At 35.4% G+C, this 24,503-nt stretch overlaps 1 long non-coding RNA gene across 6 annotated transcripts in view; it reads right to left on the reverse strand.

The window, feature by feature from the left end:
* LOC140608658 (uncharacterized) overlaps positions 1 to 24,503 on the reverse strand; it is a 113,290-nt gene that overhangs the window by 61,992 nt on the left and 26,795 nt on the right. For all 6 annotated transcript variants that reach the window (XR_012010631.1, XR_012010628.1, XR_012010627.1 and 3 more), the window contains exons 3-4: positions 3,670 to 3,802; positions 2,675 to 2,748 (exon numbers count right to left, since the gene is read on the reverse strand). This is a non-coding gene — a long non-coding RNA (uncharacterized lncRNA). The remainder of the gene's footprint in view (positions 1 to 2,674; positions 2,749 to 3,669; positions 3,803 to 24,503) is intronic.

Here is a 24,503-nt window from a genome sequence, read left to right on the forward strand (position 1 = left end):
TTTAGGGGAGAGAGAGATAGAGAATCTCAAGCAGGCTTCATACTGAGTTCAGAGCCTGACATAGGGCTCGATCTCATAACCTCAAGATCATGCGTGATGTGACCCAAAATCAAGAGTTGGACACTTAACCCAACTGAGCCGTGCAGGTGTCCCAAAAACACTTATATTTTATAGGAGCTTCTATACTGGTGATTATGGTAAAACCATTATAAACATTCAAATACAACCTATAATGGCTGGATAAAGGCAAGGAAGTGTATTCTCTGATGGAGCCCCCAGAAGGAATAGAGCAGCCCTCCTGACACCTTGACTGAATCTATATTTTATTTCTGATCTAAAGAAATGTTCGGTAATAAATTAGTGTTGTTTAAACCACTGTGTTTGTGATAATTAGTTACAACAGCAATAGGAAACTAATACAGACGTGGCTGATGGGATTTAGGTTTCTTATGGTGTGAATGGGAGGTTAAAAATGAATAGGGCAGAAGGCTAAAATGGCCCATGTGATAATAGGTTGGAATTAGAGACATTAGTATGAACACATATTTAGGTCAACAGATAGGTACATGTAGAAATACCAGATTTGTGAATATACATGTATTAGTAGAGACACATAGGTATCTTCAGCACTGTTGACTTGAGAGGATCTATAAACAATGACACACCAGCAGTAATGAACATACCAAGAACAAAATATTGGTTTAAAATATCACTCTGCAATAAAAGGAGCCAGGGCTCCTTAGAGAAAACGCCGAACTAGGACTGGGTCAGGAAACGTAGGTCAATCTGGAATATTTTTGGAGCCAACCGAAAGGAGCCAACTAAATGCCCAGGGGCCAAATCTGAAACAATCTGAGCAAAAAATAAGCGGTACTGGATTTATAACCCAAAGTATAAATTAAGCACCTCATACTGAGATAAATAAATGGTTGAATAAATAAACAGGGGAGACTAGACAAATTTCCCATGCATAAGAATTTCAAATAATAAAGGTAGATACTTTGCCCTTAAGCAGGTGGAGCATAGCTCCTTACCCCTTAAGTATGGGCTGCACATTGTAACTTCCTTCCTGAAAGCACAGTGTAGAAAAGGGGAAAAAAAAAAAAAAAAAAACGGAACTCTATGGTGGGGAAATATGACAAACACGACCTCAAGTCAAGTGACCAAGCTTAACATCAACAGTTGATAAGTGGTTTGTTTAAACAGTATGTGACGTTGAAATGATATGATAAAAGTGACACTTTACTCTGTGGGCCCTCCCCAAAACACATAATCCTGGTATAATCATGAAAAAGAGAGCAGGAAAATCCCAACCGAGGTACCTTCTACAAATTACCTAACAATTCTCAACAGTTGTAAGGTCCTCAAAAACAAGAAAAGTCTTAGCAACTTACAATCAAAAGAAGCCTGAGACATGATGGAAAAAGAATGTAATGTGGTATTCTGGGTAGGGTTTGGGAACAGTAGAAAAAAAATAAAAGACTATTAGAGAGAAACTAAAGAGATTTGAATAAATTGTGTACTTTAGTTTATCAATATTGTTTAATTCATTATATAAGTTCACCAGACTAATTTATTAGCAATGGAGAAGACTTGATGTGGGGTATACAGGCACACTTTGTACTATCTTCACAATAGTTCTTTAACTCTAAAACTATTCTAAAAAAATATTAGGTGTTTGTCCATGCATACACATGCATGAGAAATATTTTGCTTTAGTCAATGAAAACCTGACCTGGTCTTTCTAACAGTGTCAGGAACCCTTATGTTCTTGATATACTGATTCACCTAGAAAAGCTAAGCCTAAAGATTTGGTATTCTTTATTTTCTCTTTGTAAAGTATATTATGAGAACCACAATGACAATCTCGCTAAGTACTGTCAAAGTGCAGAACACATTTTACCATACGATAAACATAAATACCTCATTTTGATCCTCCTAATAAATCTCCTATACAGATAGAATAGGTGTTATTCCTATTTCACTGATAAGAAAACCAAAGTTCAAAAAACTAAGCATCCATGGAGTTGTCTCAGTGACCTGGGATAAGAAGACTTTTCAGAAGAGCTAAATTTGCCCTACTTTACAGATAGGTTTTCTATATAACATTTAGTAAGTAGGTATTCTCATAACCCAAAAATAATTTATTTGCTATACATTATAAGGTCTATTGGGAGTAAAATTATTGAAGGGAGAGACACAATACTGTTGGCCAATCAAAAACAAATATATAGAACAAAACAACAAATTTATTAATCAAATTCTTCTATAGGCCTAATGAAGCAAGTTAAGTATGAGTGCCAGACAATTTTGCACATCCCTAGAATACAGAGTAAAACACAGAACTTTGCATCTGGGAAATATTTAAAGTAGAATTATTTGGTAATATGTCAGTAGCTTGTATTAAATATTGGCTTTAATTCTGTTCATTAAGTATGATGTAATTCACTTGGTTTGGTTAATCTGAAGCAAACCTTCAAATCTTTTGAATCAAGACTAGTAAAAATAAAATGAGTTAGTTATAAATTATCCCAACCACTGTACAATATCCAAGGGAATAATTTTCAAAGTACAGCTCTCTTTAAATAAAAGTCAGTTCAGCAAGTTAGAGAAGTTATCTATTCAACCCAAAAGCTTAGTATCTATGAGTTAAGGGCTTATCTTTATGATTTACCTCAAAAGGCTTTTTCTTCTCACCTCTTCAGGTCTCAGAAGGAAAAAATTGTTCTGAGTTGCAAATAGTTCTTACTAGAAAAACAAAGTGATGAACATAAAAACAGTATTATCTTTTTAATGACTCACTTTTTCCACTTAGATCAGAATTTCTCTTGGGATGCTATATTTAAAAACTCAAACAAATATATTCCATATATCCTAAATCAGTATCTCTAGGAAAAGGTAAATCTCAGGGTGGACACATTTTTATGTGTGTGTTTAAGTCATAAAACCACTACTGCAGTGTAAAAAAAAAAAAAAATGCTATGCTTCCTTTAAAATACAGCTATTGTATCTGATAATTTGTACACACCTTTCATAGCTGAGCCAAAAGGTCCAAAATAGTATTTTTTGTTTCTAAGACAGTTTGTATCTATATTTCAAAACACACACACATCAAATGCATGCATTTTAGTTTGAGTGACATCATTAGGCAACAAGTCATTTTGGCTTCATTGTTGAGGGAATGATTTCTAATTAGATTGCCTTGGCCAACTCTGTATTTATAATACTTTATGTTTATTTTGGACATATTTATGAAAGCTGTTTAAAATCTTAGCAATAGATTATCCCACAAACATTCATTTCTGAATCTTTTTCTACTGATTAATTTTTTTCCTGATTATGAGTCATGTTTTCCTGCTTTATTGCTTATCCAGTAATTTTTATTTGTTCCCAGACATTACTAAATGTTGTTATATTTTGTTGTCTCTTATAGAAGAGTGTTGAGCTCTGACGAGATAATCCATTTACTGGCAGATCCCATACTCTGGCAATACTGAGATTGGATTCATTCATTGCAATAATATTAAGATCCTAAAGGTGAATCTACTTATATGAGTCATGTGCTCTTCAACTCACCAGGATGCTCAGAGTCCCAGAGGAATTTAAGCCTAGAACCTTTGATTTATACAATGTTTATTAACTTGTTTATCAAACTTTCATCTCACTTACCTTCCATTTTTCCCTTCTTGCAGTCTTTACTCTTACTCTCTAAGAATAAGTTCTATGGCATCCTGCATTTCTGTCTGCTTGAAAAACATGTATTTGTTAATGTTGAGTGGCCTGGAGAGCAGTATTTGTAATCCTAGAGGGCATAAAATACAAATAAGTAAAAAAAGAAATCTCAAAAAGAAAAACATTTCACAAAATCTTTCATTCTAAGTGCTCAGCAGCTCTTTCTTTCTTTTTATTTAGAAATTACTTCCAGTGCCAGTAAAAACATATTAGCAGCTACTGGGCCGCTTTTCTTCTCATGCAAACAACAGTGAGAGGCAATTCCCAATTGGGCTGGATTATTCAAATTAGCCATAATTCAAAATCCTTCACAATGAGCTCAGGAATTTATTTTATGATTTATTTTGCAACTGGTGTATCATATTTCTAATTAAATTTTTCCTAAACTAATGCTAAAATAAATTTACCATTCCTGAGAATTCCTCTGTGTCAGCCAGTTCAACCAAGTATAGGAGTGCAAAAAAAAAGGTGATGTAAATTTATAAAACTAAAGATATCTTCTTGGTAAACAAGAAGGATATTTATATAAAACTAATCAAGAATAGGTCTTTTTCAGATTGTAGCAAAGTTTGATGTTTTAGAAAACTATCATTCTATTTTTATGCCTTTTAAATAAATACATCTGCAGGTCTATATATGAGTAAGCCGGATATTAAGATAATATCCATTTCCCCTTTTTTAAAAAGGTAAATGCCATCACCCCTTCCATACTGTTTTAACAAAGTTTGGGGGAAAATTCAAGTGAGCAAGAAGAGCATATCGCCTTCCTTTCTTCCTTTCTTCCTTTCTTTCTTTTTTGAATCAATATAAATAATCTTATTTTTTTAATCTTATTTTTTTCCTCGACTTTCCCGCAAAACTAATCCTTTAAACCTGCTGATCTCAACAAACTGCTACAGAGAACCTTTCAGTGTTATGAAAATATCCTTGAGAAGCACAGATTTGGCTAGGTCACACAACTGGAGGTCCCATGAGATTAGAGGGCAAAATAGTTTTTATAGATCATGAAATGAAGTGTACAATGCCCTCACTTCTACAGACCAAGAGTCTAACGAGAGCCTCTACATGCAGCTAATTTTAATTACAATCATCATGTAGAAAAACTCCCTGAAACTAGGAGCATTAAATCCTAAAATTCTATCTTAAAACTACCTTTATCATGATGTATGTGTGTGTTTAAAAAAAGAAATGTTATCGCAAATAGTTGCTTCTAAATTTTCAGGGAACATTTTTCCCACTAGCTTCAATACCTGCTTCATCCATTTAACATATTAGAGAAAAAACAGTCTCTGGGTGAAAATTTTTTCTAAGATAAATAAAAACAACACAAAGTTACCTATAAGGGTGAACCCTCAGAAACAAGCTATTTCCATTTCTACTATGGATAGAAATTTCTGTACATACATTTTCTGAAAAAGTGGAGGCAATATCAACTTTTGCTTCCTTGTTCCTCACAAGGCAGCAGGTAACAAGCTCAAATTGAGTTTTTCAATGCCATGGAAGAAAATGTCTTAGCCCCTTTTCCTAAATAGGTAAATTCTGGGAGATACCTATTTTAGAAATGAAATTTTGTCAATGGAAACAATTAATGTAATTAAATTGTTTATTTAAAACAAGTCATTTAAGTCACTCTATATGAAAAACTATGCAGTTGTTTATGTGTTAGTATTATCAGAAGGGAAAATCAACCGAAATGAAGATTTGGTTTACAATTTTAAAATAGCAAAGATCGTAACTGAATCAGGACATTTTCCATAGCTGAACAGAAAGCACAAAATTGGCCTATTTGCAAACATATATCCTATACCATCTTCTACCTGGATGATACACACATTAAAATTCTCTAAAGATAGGACTGTGCAAATAAATAAGACATCTGAAACACCTAAACCATATCGATTTTATTTCAACCTTTACCCAAGGAATAAAAGTGTTCAAAGTTTCCTCACTGACTTATTAAAAGGTTAAACAACTAAGTTCAACACACATTTATGAACACAATTCAAAAAATTTGAAGAAAAAAAGAAAGCCCAATATATGATCTGCGGATGGTGCTCTCTGAAAGCCATTATTCTTATTCCTAAGTGATCACAACTTTTTTCCCATTTCAGACCACTGGCAAAGCTGACCTACTGAGCCTTGGCTGAGCATACCAGACTTCCAGGAAAGTTATAGCTCCAGCTCCTCTCTATCAAACAGAGACTTCCCGAAAGTCCATGATTCAGTTTATTTGCTTACAGACTACATGAGCTAATTAAAAAAAACAAAAAAACAAAAACAAAAACAAACAAACAAAAAACTTGTTTTCCTTTCATCTCAGAGTCTAAGGCTTTGTAATTGTTAAATGCCAAAAATACCCAGCCTCGATAATTGCTTCTATGACTCTATCACTACTACCTCAATTAATCCAATTGAGCTCCAAAATACCCTCCAACCCACTCTTCTTCACAAAGGACAATTTAAGTTAGTCCCTAGAAAGTCTTCTGCAAAAGCTGGAGCATCAAGACTTATCTGGACTCTGAGCACTTGAACTCAATTCTCAAGCAACTCAGAAAAGTCTGTAAGTCATTCTTTGCACAAATCATTTTCAATAACATGACTCAGAAACCGACCCAACCCTATGGCAATACTCGAAGTGTTGTCAATGCATTAGGCTGCATGTGGAAAAGACCACCTTAGATCACATGATTGAGGCAGGCATTTACGTAGATCATGAATAACAATCAAAATCTAAAACACTACGCCAGTTGGTATATAACTACCAGCCCCAAACCTCGTCTGCAACTCTGGTTCCTAGGCAGGTGAGCATTTAAAAAGAAGCATGTAGGCAAAAGGTACAAGAAGACTTAATGTATTAAAGGGAGTCCAAGTACAATTTTGACAGGACATGACAAGTAAACTGATACTGGTAGAATAAGTAGGAATTTTGGCAGGTTGAGAGAGAGAATCTGACTGGAAATTCTCTTCTAAACTGGACTCCATCATGAAGTCAATGATCCAATCAAGCTAGTTTATTTGGTATCATCTGAAAACACTTTGAACCTCTAGTGAGGCTATGGGCCAAATTTAAACTACAACTATCAAATTAATGAGCACCTTTTAATATACAGCACTAATGCCACATACTCCAAGAAGCATTAATCAATTCTTCCAGTTGAATATGGTCTCTTCTTTTCTAGTCAGTTTGGCTATTTTAACTTTTCATAAGAACGTATAACTTTTTAAGTCAAGCTTTAAAGAAATAAAGCAATGAGCCTGAAGTGGTATTTTTCTACAGTATTTTACTAAATAAATAATTAATACTTATCTACATGTAATAGGTTCTCTACTACTATTTGTTGAGTGAAAAAACAAAATTGACCCGAGAAAGCTTGCTATCTTAAAGAATGTCAAGACGCTGAGTGTTTAGATGATTACTTCCCGCTAGGACAGCAACAACAACAACAACAACAACAAAAAAAAACCACTACAGCTCTCCTTTTAGCCAATTAAGTTATTTCAATTTAGCTGAAGTAGCTAAGTTAGCCAGTATTGGATGTCACAGCATGCATCATATATTGATGACTCTAGAATACCAAAGCCAGAATCCCCTGCCTTCAAGGACATGATAAACACAACTTTGCCTCTTACCCATACTGATATTTTTTCCTAATATGCCTTAAACCTTGTAAGATAGTCCAGTTTTTAGAGCAATCACAGCCCTATGACTGTTGGTACATTGAGCTGTTCTAGATAAGAAATAATACTAGTTACACTATTCTCCTACTCTAGAATCTGCAAGCCTAAAGGACTTCAAGAATTCATTTATTTTTTTTATTTTTTATTTTTTTTTTTTATTTTTTTTTTATTTTTTTTTTTTTTTAAGAATTCATTTAATACATGGGCCAACTTAAATCAAGATTTGACAGATAGGTCTATCCTCATTTTTAAGGAAGCTGTAAAGCAAATTTCACCATGTCCTGTGATAACTTAGTTTAAGTCTTTCACTACCTAGAAAAGGTACCTTCCTTTCCTTATATTGAATCAAGCTAAAACACAGAAGAAATGAAGAGAATAAGAAACTATAGTAATTACATTCAATATTCAAGGCAGAATTCTAATGGCTTTACATGTGTGTGTTAATCAATCTTTGAGAAAGCCAATGTACTTAAAATTAGCACTATTATACCAATTCCATAAAAGAAAAAATTAAGAAATGAAGAATGTATGCATCATGCTCAGAGTTATGCACCTAGTAAAGGATAACTTAAATTCTCTAAAGAAAACTGTAACATTCAAAGAAAGGGGTGTGGTTGAGCCCTCAATTCAATTACATTTTTTTTCAGAAACTATTTGAGAGTTCTCTTATGCATCAACAGAAAGTTCACTCACATACTTCTCAGCATTCTTCCCATATGTCCTCCCACTTTTCCTTAGGAAAGCCACAGCATGAAAGAGGCAACTCCACATATTCATCAATTTATCTATATACTCAAGAACATTTATTCAGTGCTAATTATGTATCTGTAACTGCAAGAGGCTCTCATCAATACACTGTTCAAAAAAAAAAAAAAAAAAACCCTGCAAGAAGTTAAAAACAAGCAAGGAGACAGACATAAAAGATGTCATTCATACTAAGATATTATTGCTAACTGTGTCAGGCAAAAGACTCTCAGGTAATATAACAAAATATTTTTAAGACCAGGAGGTTAGAAAAGGCCTCCTAGGGAAGATGACATCTAAAGTGGAAAATAAGTAAGAGTTAACCTTACTTATTAAGAATGTGTAGAAAGGGTTAAGGAGGGGAAAATAAACAGTCTGAGTACAGGAAATGGAAAGTATAAGAAACTCTGAAATAGGAAAACTCATACATAATAGAGGAATAGAACAGGGGTCAGTATCTAAAGCATACTGATCAAAACAGAGTGGTACAAAATATGGCAAAGAAGCAGGCAGCTGGGCTACACAGGTAGAACTGAGTGTTCCACTCCAATGAAAGAGGAAGCCATTGATATGTTTAGAGCAGAGATGTGACATAGTATATAATTTATGTTTTTAAAATGACTCTAAAAATATGGCTGATATTTATCCCTAGCCTCTACTCTAACAACAATAAAATATATTTTCAGAATCCATAAACTTGTAAGAACAAAGAATAGGAAAAAAGGTGATGGCAGTAAAATTTGGAATCTGGAAATCAGGGTAAGTGATGTCTGGTTTTGAACAATTGAAAACTAATTCCAAGTCATGCAAAGTGAGAAGCAATTTGGTTTGCAACTCAAAATTCCCCCTAATGTTCTGATACCTCTGAAAAAAGTATGAGAATGACGCCCAAAACAAGAAAATATGCTGCAAAAAAGTTTTCCCACTCCCACCTCCCCCTAGGACCCTGCTACAGTCCTTCCCTGCCGCCCCCCCACCCCAGGAAAACCAGGCCACTGGCACACCTGCTACCTTACACTCAGCCAGAACAGAAAACATATTCTCTGAAGAATGAATTCTCTCTGTACTAGGAGACAACAGCCAGAAGTGCCATATGGATAATTGGAGAACTAATGAAAGTTTATATATGGTTATATATGGAGTATCAAGACTATACCTTTCTTCCTTTGTTCTACTCCTCGAGCTCTGGGCAGATAATTTGTTTGCCATAGTTACAAGAATAATGCTTATACTTTTCTTCAAGGGAGTGAAAGATTCCTCTCTGTGGCATCAGAAAAGATTTACAAATTTTGATAATGAAAGTTTTCCAATGAAAAAGCTCTGCTGATTCACCCTATAGTGAAACCCTCAGATGACAATTCCATCATATGCAATATGTTTTCATGTATGAGCAAAAAGCCAAGAAGCACTTAGCCATTCTAAGAAATCTTCTAATATGAAATACACAGACAGACACCACAAGAAGAAATAAGAATTGTAGCAAAGATAAACTTGTGAAGAAGGCTGAAAACTACACACACATGCACTCACGCATGTATGCACACGTGGCAATGAATAATATAATAGTAGAAATAGTAGAAATGAGGAATTCAATTAAAGTGTTAGAAAATGAAATTAATTAAGAAAAAATATTGAGGAGGAAAGAGAAAATTGTGGGAAATATAAAAAATTGGATCATTAGTCAAGTATGTCCAACATATGAATAATGGGAGTTCTATAAAGACATTACAGGGAAAATGGTAGGGGAAAAAATAAAAAAAAAGTAATTCTTGAAAATTTTCTGGGCCAAAATAATTCTCCTCATTATAAAAAGCTTACCATGTACCTAGGGAAAAAAAGATAGAAATAGATTCATGTTAAAATATATGATTAAGAAATTTCAAAACAATGAGTCAAAAAGAATATCCTAAAAATCTCCCTGTGGAAGACAAATTTAAGTAACAGTTTAGATCAGAACAATTTCAGATTTCTCAAATACACGTAAAGGATACAGAAAACCGGTGTATTTGTTTTCTGCTGCATAACAAATTACCAAAACTAAGCAGCTTAAAACAACACTCCTTTATTTACTATCTCACACTTCTGTATGTCAGAAGTCCAATAAGGCATATCTTGACTCTCTGCACATGTTGAAATCAGCGTGTCAACTGAGCTGAGTTCTCAGTTGAAGGCAAATGGGAAAAATCCACTTCCAGGCTCACTGTTGTTGGCAGAATTCAGTTTCTTGTTTTACTATCGAGGCCCTTGTTTCCTTGCTAGTTGTCATGGAGGGACTGCTCTCCATTCTTAGCCATTCCCATTCCTCACCACATGGCCTTCCACCATCTTAAAAGCAGCAACAGTGCACTGAAATCCTCTCATGCTTCCAATGTTTGGCTTCCTCTTCTGTGAAAACTTTCTGATTTTAAAGGACCCATTTGATTGGGTCAGGACCACCAAATAATCTTCCACCCTTAAAGTCAACTGATTTGACCTTAAGTCCATCTGCACAATTCCTTCATAGCAATACTTAGATTAGTGTTTGATTAAATAACTGGGAGATAGTGTTGTTAAAGAAAATGTTTATTCCTGACACTTGTTAAAGCAGTAAGGCATGCTCTATTCAGGACCATCCTGATGGGTATAGGGACCACTGTAATAAGGTTTAGCAGTATGGGAGAAAGACTGGGCTCAACCCCAAATATGGCAAGAAGTGACAGTGTATGGCCAAGGAGCCGGGTAAGGGTGAGTGGTTGGAAAGTTGCTAAGAGGAAATATCAGGGGCAAAGGGGGATTTTGACTAAACTGACATGACAAGATTCTTGCTGAAGGAAGGTCGTGGTGATCAGATATCACCTCAGAGATGTGGGAGGTGAGGAGAATGATCAGATATTGAGGTTGGGGGATTTTGAGGGTGGGGGATTTTGGCTCAAGATTTTAGGGGATCACCTTAGAATTCTGCCTACCACAACTGGATAAAAATGATACTCTGACATTTCTAAGAAAAAAATATTTCTGAAACCAGAACACATACCCAAACTACCAGTTAAGTATAAAGCCATTTATGGATTTGTGATGTCTTAAAAAATTAACCTTCCATACAACATTTCTCAGGTAGACACTGAAAGATATGACTACAAAGCAATCTTAGTAATTATGCTATGAATAATTGGATGGAAACATCCAACCAACATCTATTTTTTGGAATGCTTTGCAATTTTCTTTTCAATTTATCATTTAGCTAAACAAATTACTGCTAACAGCCTGAGTTGAGGACAGCATGTATTCTTGTGATAATTCTAATTAAAACTGTAGGTTGACTCTCAGTTATTTTAAATGTCAAATGACAGGTAAAACACTGTTTTCTAGATAAATATAACACATATCTAAAAGATGTTTTAAAGTACAGGTGTCTGCAATGGTGAAGTCTTTGTCGATAACAAAAAAGAGAACAAGATTATCTATACATTATTTTGGGAAATATTGGCAGAACAAAGTTATCAAAATGAACAGACACACAAAAAAGAATTATCCTTATTCTCTCTCATTTTCATCACTGAAAATGAGTTATCCACATTCCTCTGTAAAAACTATGTTAAATTGCCTATAAGAATTGATTATACAATAATACAGATATCACAAATCAAATATGGGATATTTGGTAAATAGATTTAGAACAAACAGCTTGCAATTTTAAAAAAATCAATTGATACTTTATTTTATACATCAAATTCAATTTAAGATGGATTACTCATTTGATATTTGAAAGATTATTCTGCTATAATTGTGGAAAATGGACTGCATAAAGCTAGAGAAAGTCACTAGTTGGGAAACTAATAAACAAAATGAGAAATGACAAATGAGAAATAAGAGGCATAAAAGATAAGATGGATTCTCGAAAAAAAAAAGAAACTTGGTGGTGAAGATAAATCTGGAATATGCAGTTTCAGACTTTAGAATGCAAGTGGATAATGGTTCTCTTAATTGAAATCAGACCACATGAAGAAATGTTTATTGAGCAAAGCCTTTGAGTTCAGAATGTGACACATATCATACCTAGCCAGGACTGAAGTTAATAATAATAGTCTAAGATGGAAATACAGAATTAGTAGACCTCTGCCTCTACAGAGTGTTTGAAGCCATAGGAATGGATGAAATGACTCAGGGAGAGGATGTAAAAATAAGAAAGGCAAGCACAGACTCTCAGAGTGGTGATAAGATTATAAAGTACTGCACCTGGAAAGCACAGAAGAATTGCAATAAGGAGTATAATGTCAAAAATATGAAATGCAGCTGAGAAAACTTAGAAGACATCAAATGCACTGAAATCTCTAAATTGGGCAATTAAGAGGCTGCTGGATATCCTAGAAAAAAAGAGCTTCAAAAGAGGATAGAGGAAGAGGCCATATAGAAGGTAGTTTGGATATGAGTAAGACAGGAGGAGAAATATTTTCAAACCTGAAACAAAGAACAATTTTAAGATTTTCTTGTATGATAGTCTGTGAATGATCATAGGTCACTATACATGTAAATGGCATCAAGTCTGGTCCTTTAACTCACGAAACAATCAAATTTTACTCCATAATTCAAGGGACTTTAACTTTGTTTTCTGTTGTTTTTTTTTATCCCCAGAAAATACCAGTGAATATTTCTATGTTTGCTTGGTGGTTGAAAATTCTTCTATGTCTATATATAGATTCTGGTGACATGAGGGTATTTCACTATTTTGTACTTTGCTGATTTCGCCCTCAGGAAAAAAAAAAAAATAGAGGACACTCTAAAATATCTTTTGTTGCCTTAAGGAGAGATAAACTATCTTTTAAGTGTCTCCATCCGAATGTAGTAAGCATACATAAATCACACAAGATATAGGATTTAAAAAATAAGGTAGCAAAAATAATGAACTGATTGTTTCTTTAATGTGATATTGGTGAGCAAAAGACCCTCACATTCTAGAATTCTTGTTTGAAAAGAGCATCCCAATTGATCACACAGGACAATGGAACAGTCATAAAAAATCATCTGATGAGATGTCACTGGAAAATATCCAACTGAGATATGAAGAACTGCAATGCTAGGAAACTATATGCCTTAATAGAAATAAACCTTTGAAGATTGGCAAGCATGTTGAGATCATTCTGGTTTTGAAAAAGATTTAGTTAAGCAAAATTAGTGAAAAAATTCCCCTACCAAAATCAAGAATATGAAATTCTAAATACATACTACAGATCATATATGTTATTAGAAATTCACAAATATAATTTAAAATAATTTGCTGCTGTTTGATGATTTTCCCATGAAAGTATTACCTACACTAGAAAAAAAGGAGGGATTGCCCAAATGGCTGAGTTGGTTAAGTGTCCGACTCTTGATTTTGGCTGAGGTCATGATCTCATGGGTCATGGAATCAAGCCCTGGTTGAGCTCCACACTCATCAGGGAGTCTGCTTCTCTCGTCCCTCTGGCCCTGCCCTTCTGCACCCGCTTTCTCTCTCTCTCTCTCTCTCTCTCTCTCTTTCACACACACACACACAAGATCTTATATCTTGTGTGATTTATGTATGCTTACTATATTCGAATGGAGACACTTAAAAGATAGTTTATCTCTCTCTTTTAAGTAAATAAATCTTTACAAAATCCTGGGGAAAAAAAGGGAACATAAAAATGCGATAAAAATGGTCTCATTTCTCTAGCAGAATATGAATAGTTTATTTCAGTAAATAAGGAGATCAGCTTCTTGGGTGAGGACCAACAGATACTATAGTTAATAGCTTTCCAAAAAGTCAAGTGTCTGGGATTCAGAAAGGTATAGGAAGATCTTAGAAATTATTCATATTACTATATCTAAGAGAAACTCACTTAAGCAATGGAGAATTCATAAGTGGCAAAGGAGAGTTGATAGAAAAAATGATCAATGTGAGCACATACATGCACACACACACACACACAATATTTTTTCTTTATATCAACAATACCAAAAAGTTTAAAGTACACAGGAATTAAAATGCACATATATGACTTTACTACAAAATTTTAGACATTCTATCAGTGGCCATATGCCATCAACTCTCATGGAAGAGAGTTTTACATGTCAAATGTTTATAGGTCTGTTACAACAGAACCAATTCATAATAAAGATAATGAATTAAATTTTGCTTCAGGTTTCCTACAAGATGAGGGTCAATTACAAAAAAAAAAAAAAAGTTGCTTTGGATACTCAATATACCGATGTCTACAACTGAGGATAACACCCTCTGCTTAATTGGGGAAAGTTGAGATGCAATTCACAAGTACATATACTTGACTCATCCTGGTGGATCTTCTTACTTGTTTATCATGGGTTTGTCTCTACGTTAAAGTTGTGTCTTCCTTCTGACAGAAATTAAACTTCCTATATTTTGTTTTACTATAACTCAAATAATTTTGCTTCTCTTGATAAATGGGAATATTATATTGAGTGAATTGGAAATACAATGGCATTATGGGACCTTATAATATGTTTAAAAAAGAACACACATTTAAAAAGAACTCTAGAAAAGAAGTAAAACAAAATAACAATCTGTGGTCAACTTTCTTTTATAAATATATTAAGGGCCTAAAAACACTCTCAACAGTGTTTATCACTCTCAAAAATGTTTTGTTAGCAAAAACCAAAGGGGAAAAATAAATCTCATTCCAAAGGGAATTTTCCCCTGCTATACATCTTTTTTTTTTCCTCTATCCTGACTGATCTTTACCCACAAATTATACCACTTCTATTCTTTCTCCTTCCTCTGGCCCCTATGGTCAACTTTATTTTATAAATATATTAAGGGCCTAAGTTAAGAGTACTTATCAAGTAAGAGTACTTTCTTAAGAGTACTTCTCAAATAAAAACCACAATATCACCTCATGCCAATTAGAGTAATTATTATCAAAAAGACAAAAGATCACAAGTGTTGGTGAAGATGTGGAGAAAAGGGAATCTCTGTACACTACTGATGAGAATGTAAGTTGGTACAGCCATTAAGGCAAACAGTATGGAGGTTCCTAAAAATTTTTAAAAACAAAACTATCAAGGTTCCTGGGTGGCTCAGTGTTTGAACGTCTGCCTTTGGCTCAGGTCATGATCCTGGGGTCCTGGGATTGAGTCTCATATCAGGCTTCCTGCAGGGAGCCTGCTTCTCCCTTCGCTTATATCTCTGCCTCTCTCTCTGTCTCTCATGAATAAATAAATATTTTTTTTTAAAAAGAACTACCATATGATCCAGCAAGCCATGAAAAAATCATGGAGGAACCATAGACGAATATTATTAAATTAAAGAAGCCAATCTAAAAAGGCTACATACTTTATGATTCCAGCTATATTATATTCTGAAAAATGTAAAGCTATAGAGACAGTAAAAAGATCAGTGGTTGCCAGGCGTTAGTGGGGAGGGAAGGATGAATAGGCAAAGCATAGAGGATTTTTAGAGCAGTGAAAATATAATGTATGATATTGTAATGATGGATAATGTTATTATATATTTAATGGAAAACCCATAAAATGTACAACACCAAGAATAAACCCTAATGCAAACTATGGACTTGAGGCGATAACGATGTGACAGTGTAGGTTCATCAATTGTTACAAATGTACCATTCAAACAGGGAACAATGATAATGGGGAAGGCTGTGCATGTGTGGGGACAAGAGCTATATGAAAAAAATCTATGCATTTACCTCTCAATTTTACTTTGAACCAAAAATTGCTCTAAAAAACTTAAGTCTTGAAAAATATCTATTCAGTGTCATGCTAGAATCACCTTCAGATTTGATGCCATCACATGCGTACAATCTCTACTGATAACTGAAATCAACCAAAATGTTCTGTTTAAATATGCTATCTAATTAAGTATAATATAAATATAAAATATTCGTACTTCTCTTTCTCATATTAAACATATATCTAATCCCTCAAGCAGGTTTACCATCCTTATTTGATGGAGAATCTAGTGATTATGTTTCTCTAATTCAAAAATCATCCATGTCCTGAACATATTTAGAAATTCTCTTATAAAATCCTTACTGATGTGTATAAAATCCTTACTTATCTTACAATAGAAAAGGAAAAATATAAAACTGGGTATTGAATAACTACTGCAGATTCCCTTGCAGAATCCAGCGTCTTACCGGAAGAAATCAACTCAAGTGACTAAACATAGAGCCCTTTGTAGGGCATGTCAACTTGATTAATATAAAAGGCTAAATATAATCACAGATAGCTGATAGGTCTTCATAATTCATGACTTTGAAATGAACTATGAAAACAAAGATGATTTTTACCCTCCTCAGGTACTCCTATATAAATTTGACAACAAATATATAAATTGCTTAATGTTTGATGCTACCTGATGAAATTATGGCTATAAAAGACATAAAAAATGCATCTAGAGGAAATGATTATTCAGGTCATTATGGTTAAACCAGTTATGCTGACTAGAGTACTATGCAAAGACCTCTTGTAAAGCAAATGAGAAATCTATGGAGAGTTTAAAAAATTCCATTTATGGATACACAAAATTTGGCCACCAGTTCTGAAATATAATACTGAGAGTTACTGGGATGAAAGATAAGCAACAGCAAACCTAGGATGGATGAACAGTGGCATAAAATAATGTCAAATGGACACTGCTGAGATTCTTCAGGATATAACCCATGGTAAAAACAACAAACTGTCCACAGTATTAATCAAACACTGGTGGACAAATTCTTCTTAGTATCAGAGGATATATCCAGTTCATGTCCTATCTACAGCCAACATAATCCTGACAAATAGGAAAGGCTGGACATAGGAAAGAATTGAGCTCTAATGGACCTCATTGAACATCTCCATATATATTTTTATATAATTGCCTTTCCCTATGAATTATAAATATGTTTTGGTGAAAATTTATTTTTTTTTCTGAATGTATAGCCTTCAAGCCCCAAATGCTACCACTACTACCTCATTTCCTATTACCTTTAATTGTCTCAGACTTCTCTAAGAGCAAAATTAGAATTTCACATGACACACATCATACCCACTTCAGTGGGAGACACAGCAGCTCTAACACCCAGGTGTGACTCAATTAGTTCCAGAAGTCCCATACTTTCCTGATATCCCAGAGAATGTATGTAATACACTACAAAAGCCTGAAACATTAGGGCCCAAAGGGGCAAACTTTAACCAGTGAAAGGAAAAACTAGCAGATAAATTGCCTTCTCTTCTTTCCCTTGATAAAGTATTCCAAGACATCCTTCCTCAAATGGATTATTCCAAATGCAGTGATTACATAGGACTTCTCCAGATATATCATGTATGACCTACCCACCAGCTATATACTCTTTTGAAGCTGTGGTCAGCTCTATAATACATCATCTTCCTATTTGATTTTCCTCTGTTACTGGGCTGTTTCCTTCTCCTCACTTTTGATCCCCTGGATGGAAGATTTATTTTAGCTTCTGTTTTCTAGGAAATCTACACCAAGGCAGTTGAGGCCAGAAGGGACCCAGTAGGCCATCAGACTGGTAATTTGACATTGCATTGTCAAAAAGAAACAGGAACACTACTGCTGGTGGTAACTGAGGTAATCAGTCCCTGAAATGTAGTGGAACTACAATTGCTAAAGCTCTTACCTATGATTACTTAGCATAATGTGTAGGTAGAATTTGAGGAATCAGAAGATCAAGAGATATTGTTCTGATCAGTATGTTGTAATGGTAATTATAAGGAGTTTGGTGTTTAATGGCTTTATTGAACAGCATGGAAAGTCTTGCAAAAAAAAAAAAAAACTGATGGGTTTCAAGTAGCTATTTACCAACAGATATCATGATATGAAACCAGTTTCAATGGCAGCTTTAAAGAAGACTGCTCTCTTAGAGCCATAGGAAACATGGCCAAAAATTTATCCGATTGTAAGGGTGCAGTACTGCAAGGAAAATGATGTGCAATGACTGAAATCTTTGATTGTCAAATAAATGTCCGAATAGTGAAAGAATGGGGACTGAGACCTATGGGTTAGAAAAATGGAGTAATTTTAATCTCTGTATCTCCTTTAACACTCCCAGCCCAAAAGAGCCACTGCTTTCCTCATGTTGCAGTAGTTATTCTGCTAATACTGCCTGAACTGTGCAATAGCTTCACCTGAAGCTATTGTCTCTGGAGATGATGACTATTTTCTTCAATATCCACTGCCTCATTGCCACAAAGATAATAACCATAATCAGGACTCAGCATAACCTGAGAAGTATAACCTCTGCTCAGGGAAGGTTCTTGCCAAGGGAATTGCAGAGACTAGTCACATTCTTTCTTCTTCTTTTTTTTTTTTCCATTTATTCATGAGAGGCAGAGACACAGGCAGAGGGAGAAGCAGGCTCCATGCATGGAGCCTGAGGTGGGACTTGATCCCGGGACTCCAGGATCACGCCCTGGGCCGAAGGCAGGCGCCAAACCGCTGAGGCACCCAGAGATCCCCGAGACTAGTCACATTCTTAATCTCTACAATCACTAATTATAGAGACTAAAATCACATTCGTGCCAAAGGAATTGTAGAAACTGATAGATATACCAGTGAAAGCAGGGACAATATGTGTGGAAGTGGATCTTGATAGTATGACAACCCAAAGAAATGTGGTATGCAACTAGAAAGGGGAGGGCTTATTGATTTTGAGGGAGATAAAAACAGAAGAGAGATTATAAATGGCACTGATATAATGTTCTATGATAAAAAGAAAAAAAATTAAAGACATTTTAAGGAACTGATGTCCCCCCCAAAATTTGTCACCATAGATATCAATTCATAGTAGAAACTCAGAGAGAACCACTAATTAAGAGACCTACTCTGTGGTTATTCATTCAGGCCCTAATCAGGATGATATACTTAGAAGCTAATAGAAAGACTGACATTGGTTCCATGATCTGCAATATAAGGGCCATTTTATAGGAAAGGTTAGGTGGATGATGTGAAACTGACACCTCTCACCACAGACCAAGAGAGTACATTGGAAGAATAGGGAAGATCAATGCCACCATCAAAGACTTGAGTGTCACAGGAATGGTAAATTCCATTCTATCTCCATTCAATTCATCTGTGCTATCTCTGCAAAACCAGATGAATCATGGGTGACAAAAGGCCAGCTGGAGTAAAACGAATCAGGTCATACTCCAAACTGAAGATGCCGTGCCATATGCTGTCTCTTTACAGAAGCTTATTAATATAGATTGTCACAGAGTATATGGTTACAGTCTGGAAGGCTTTTATTCCCTCAACCATAAAGCAATCCCTGTCTTCCTTCAGAACTATAGTAAATCTTACAATCTTCGTCAGAATATAGTCCTCAAGAACTTTGGTCATCTTGACAGTCCAGTGGAAAAAAAAAATCACACCAGTCTACATCATTATGACATTATGTGAATGACACCATGCAAAACTTGACAAGTATTCTAGATTCTCTGGTAAAATACATACATTACAGATGTGGTATAAGTCTCCTAAAATTCAGGGAACTGCTACAATGTTTACGTTTTTGCAATAAATTCCACTTAGCAGCAAGCATCAATTTGTTCTTTCCCAAATTACTCCATACTGCAAATATGTATTTGCTTCCCATGCTTGTAGTGACTTTGATACCATCACTATAAAAGAACTTACAGATTTATTAATTTACCCAGTATCATACATAATAGTTCCCTGGGTTAGGAGACACACTTCATGGCAAAAGAGATCAATAAGTGATGCAGGATTCACTAGTGCTGTCTTATGGGGTGCAGTATATATACTGAACCAGTGCCGGTACATAGGACCAGCTTCCAATAATCACAGTGTGCAAGTCCAGGAAGTAAAAGGTCAAAATCAGAATTACCTCCTCTATCACTGCCAGTGATCCACTTGGGTTTCCTTTGTATTCAGAAAACCTTAAACCCTCACAACCTAGGTACCCTAGTTCCTAGGCGGAAACACTTCTGTCTGGGAGCACAGCAAATTTCCATTAAATTGAAAGCTGAAGCAGACACATGACCACCTGTACTTTTCATACCACTGTATCAGTGGGCAAAGAAAACAGTTGCAGTCATGATGAAGTAATCATGAGGCTCTAGGTTTCCTACTATACTATGGGGGGAAAGAAATATTTCTTGACCCCAGGTGATTCTCGGTGTCTCCAATGCTTCCATGCCAAATGGTAACAGTGAATGGACAATTAAAGCAAGCATGGCTTTAAAATGACAAGGAAACTAAAAGCTCAGGTACCTTGGGGGAGAAAGTATGAGTTTTACCATCAAGAAAGTAACTCAGATCAGCAAAAGGTGGTGAGGGAAACATGGAATAGGTGATTAAGGAAACCAATTATAAATATCAATTATAGTATTCTATTATAGCCTAACAAATGGCTTCCAAAACTTTATGACTTAAAAACAATGATGTTGAGGCACCTGAGTAGCTCAGTCGGTTAAGCCTTTGCCTTCAGCCCAGGTCATGATCTCCAGGTCCTAGGATCAAGCTCTACATCAGGCTTCCTGCTAAGCAGGGAGTCTGCTTCTCCCTATCCTTCTGCCCATCTTCACCACTCGTTCTCATTCTCTCAAATAAATAAAATCTTAAAAAAAAAAAAAAAAACAAAAAAAACAATGTTATGTCTCATCATTTCGTGGGTCGGGAATTTGGGAAGAGCTTGCCTGTGCAGCTCATCTCTGGTCCTTCTAGCATAAACTAAAGCTCTCTAGGGGCTGGAGGAGCTGTGGACAGGATGGCTCACTCACACTGCTTGCAAGTTATTGCTGGTTGTTGGCTGGGAGGAAGTAAGAGCTAGCTGTCAGCTGGGAACTAAATAGGGTCTTTCAGCCATGTGCTTTAGTTCCTCTCCATGGGGCTTCCTGGGCTTCCTCACCATATGCAGCTGTGTTTTAAAAGCAAGTGTTCCAAGAGATAAAGATGAAAGCTGCAAGTCTTTTTCTGACATAGGCTCAGAAGTCCCAGAAAGTTGATTCTTTTGCATTATGTTAGTCAAGGAAATTACTGACACCAGCCCAGATTCAACAAGAGGGCAACTGAACTCCACCTGTTAATGAACAGAGAAGCAAAGATTCTGTGGCTGCCTTCAATTTCAGGTCGCTAGATCAGTTATCTCAAAAGAAGTTGCAGGTTGATTTGACAATCCTTTTAAAGCCTCCTTTAGTAGCCAATTTATGCTTCTTCCCAGGTATTATTATTTTTTAAGATTTATTTATTTATTTGATAGAGCAAGCAGAGGGAGGGACAAAAGAAGAGGAAAAATCTCAAGCAGACTCCCTGCTGAGCACAAAGCTGGATATGGGGGCTCAAGCCCACAACCCTGAGATCATGACCTGAGCTGAAATCAAAAGTCAGACTTCAACCAACTGAGCCACCCAGGTGCCCCTGCTTCTTCCCAAATATTTTAGTCTTATCTATCCCGGGTCTTGCCCATTTTCTTGTTTCCTGTCTTGAGTAGACCCTGTGGGAGATCCAGTCATTTCTCAGGCTACAAAGGTTGGCCACTGAAACATTCATATCTACTTCATCTTCTCACACTACAGTTCCCAGTTGTTCCTAAAGGTAGGAAATGGGGTTGGGCTTACTTGGGTTGTCACCTTTCATAGCAGAGAATCCACAGACCCTCTAACTCCTAAACCCAGCCTGTCTTCAAAAAGGCTCTAGCTGCTCATGGATTGACTGTTTTTGTAAATAACTACTTCACTGAGCGATAATTCAAATGCCATATAAGTCATCTGTTTAATGTGTACAATTCAGCAGAATTGTACAGCCAACACTATTATCTAGTTTTAGGACATTCTCATCACCCATAGTTTGAATTCTCATCTATAAGAGATAGGATGAGAGGCAGCTGAAGACAAATTGCTCACCTTCCACCCTGTGACAAACTGTTTTAAAATGTGGTAGTTCCATATGGCCTCCCTGGAGATGTTCTGCTTGACCAAACAACCAGCTGTGATTTCTTGTAAAACAGGTGACAACTCAGTCGTGCAACATCTTATATTTGTTTTCCATCCTGTCTACCTCACTTGCCCTATCCCATGCTCTTAATTTCCTGGGACTGAAGTACCCAGTAACATGTTAGCATTTAAGGTTTGCCCCAGGCTCTGTTTTCTAGGATCTGGGAATTCAAAAATCTCCACATTCTGATTCCCATTATCTCTCCCACCACATAAACAACCACGTGTTACTCATTATCCCCCAATTTCTTCAGACTCTTCTGTTTCTAAGCACACAATTCCTTCTCCTATGCTATTCCTTCAGTCTGCAATATATAATGTATTTTCCTAATTATTCACTCATAAAAATCTTGTTTTATCTTTTCTTTTAAGGCCCAGAGAAGAACACCTACTATATGTTTTAATCACTTTTCCTTTGGGCTCTGTCTCCCACTTGTACTTCTAGTGAAGCATTTACTGTATCCTGCCTTGAATCACAGTCAAATTTTATCACTTGATAAATGTTAAGACTGCTTTGGTAGGAAGCTCTTTTGTTTATTCTCCTTTGACTTTGTATCCCCTAAGTTTCTTGGCACAGTTATCTTGTACACAATAGGAGACCAACCAATGGTGAACTGAATATTAAGTTCCATAAGAAAAAAAAAAGTATTTCACATTGATACATTAGTATTAATTTCAAATGAGGTTAGCAGAGCTATTAACCATCTTACTTGCCCTGAAGGTTTCATGCTGCAAAGACTTTTAAATCTTCAAAGAATATTTTCCAGAAGATGTGAATTATTTCATTGTATTTCCCTTAACATGAAGAAAAATCATACTGAGATTGGAAAACAAAAATCCATCTATATATTCAGTTCTGTCACTAGGTAAAATTGCTTAAAAATTCTTTTTCCCCCCCAGAAAGCAGTTTTGACTGTATCTCAAAAAAAAGTAAAGAACATGGTAATTTAACAACCATATAGAAACTCCTGCTGCCTAAGAAAAATCACTTTATCCAGAATATCCTACTTTTCTCAGAAAATTCAGAATCATTTCCCATAAAAACATATTGTTATGAGTATTAACTAATACTGAATGCTAATCAGCCCCTAAAAATTTTTTTGAAGCGTTTATTGCCTTGTATATTAGATGGTCCTTGCCTTCTAATATTAGACGGTCACTCTTTGGTTCTGCAGCAAATCAGTCTTTACCATAAATAGCAGTGGGCCAATACATTATTAAATAGTGTTGTGCTAACTGCATTCCATCTGGAAAGAAAACCTTAATGTGTAGTGGAATTTAATAATATGCTGCATTGTAATTTCCAGGATAGCAAAGCAAGCTCAAGTTATTCCATGATACTAATAATTAAATGGTGGCTCACTTTTTAAAGTTTTTATTTAAGTTCCAGTTAGTTAACATACAATGTAGTATTAGTTTCAGGTGCACAATTCAGTGATTCAACACTTCATACAACATCTTATGCTCATCACAAGTGCACTCATTCAAATAATAGTAAACAACTAGTGATGACACTATGTCATCAGTCTGCATCATCTACATGACAATATTCTAAAAATTTGCTACTTAGAGAGCTCATGTTGAACTGTTAAATGGTTTTTGCTTTTAGGAGTAACAATCAAGCCACCCAAGGAGGTGGTGTGGAAGCTCAAATAACTGAAAGATTTGAGCATCAGAAATCAACTCTGCATCTTTCAGATACTTCAGACACTACTCAGGAGTCTGCCTGAAGAATGTTGTACCTCTCACTCCTAATTCAAAACAACTAGGTAATATCTAAGAAGGAACCAAAAATGTTTCAATAGAGAGCAGATCAGAAAATCAGATAAACTTTCAACTGCTATAGAGATATCAATTGATCTCAGGATAGGCGGAAATATGATTTTTAAGAACATATGTGTCAATCAGTGTTACAAATGGTCAGTCCTTTGGGGAAGCTTCGCAAATTTTAAATGAATTCTCTGATTGTGAGCCGTTTTCTCAAAATGCAGTTTTCATGATTTCAGACTGGATTCAACTTTTATAAATGTAATTTATGGCAAAACACTGTGAGGCTGATGCAAAAGTCACAGTCCTCACTGACAAAGATTGCTAATTACATAACACTGATTTTTATTACCCATTCTTGGCAGTTATTTTCCTTTTTGTAACTTATGCATTTTTTTTTTAACTTCATTCTGCTCTGATTCTCAGGCCACCTCTAGCTATGAAATTTTATTCTAAGAATGATGTGGATACAACTTCTATGATGGCAGGGGTCTTTGCCTATTTTATTCAATGATAAATATCAAGTACATAACATAGTTCCTAGAATGTAATTGGTGCTCAGTAAATATTTGTTCAGAGAACAGAAGGATGAAAGTAAGAAATGCATGATGGAAAAAAAGGACAAAAGTTTTATC

This window comes from Canis lupus, chromosome 18 (assembly GCF_048164855.1).
Source record: "Canis lupus baileyi chromosome 18, mCanLup2.hap1, whole genome shotgun sequence".
Taxonomy (NCBI): Eukaryota; Metazoa; Chordata; class Mammalia; order Carnivora; family Canidae; genus Canis; species Canis lupus.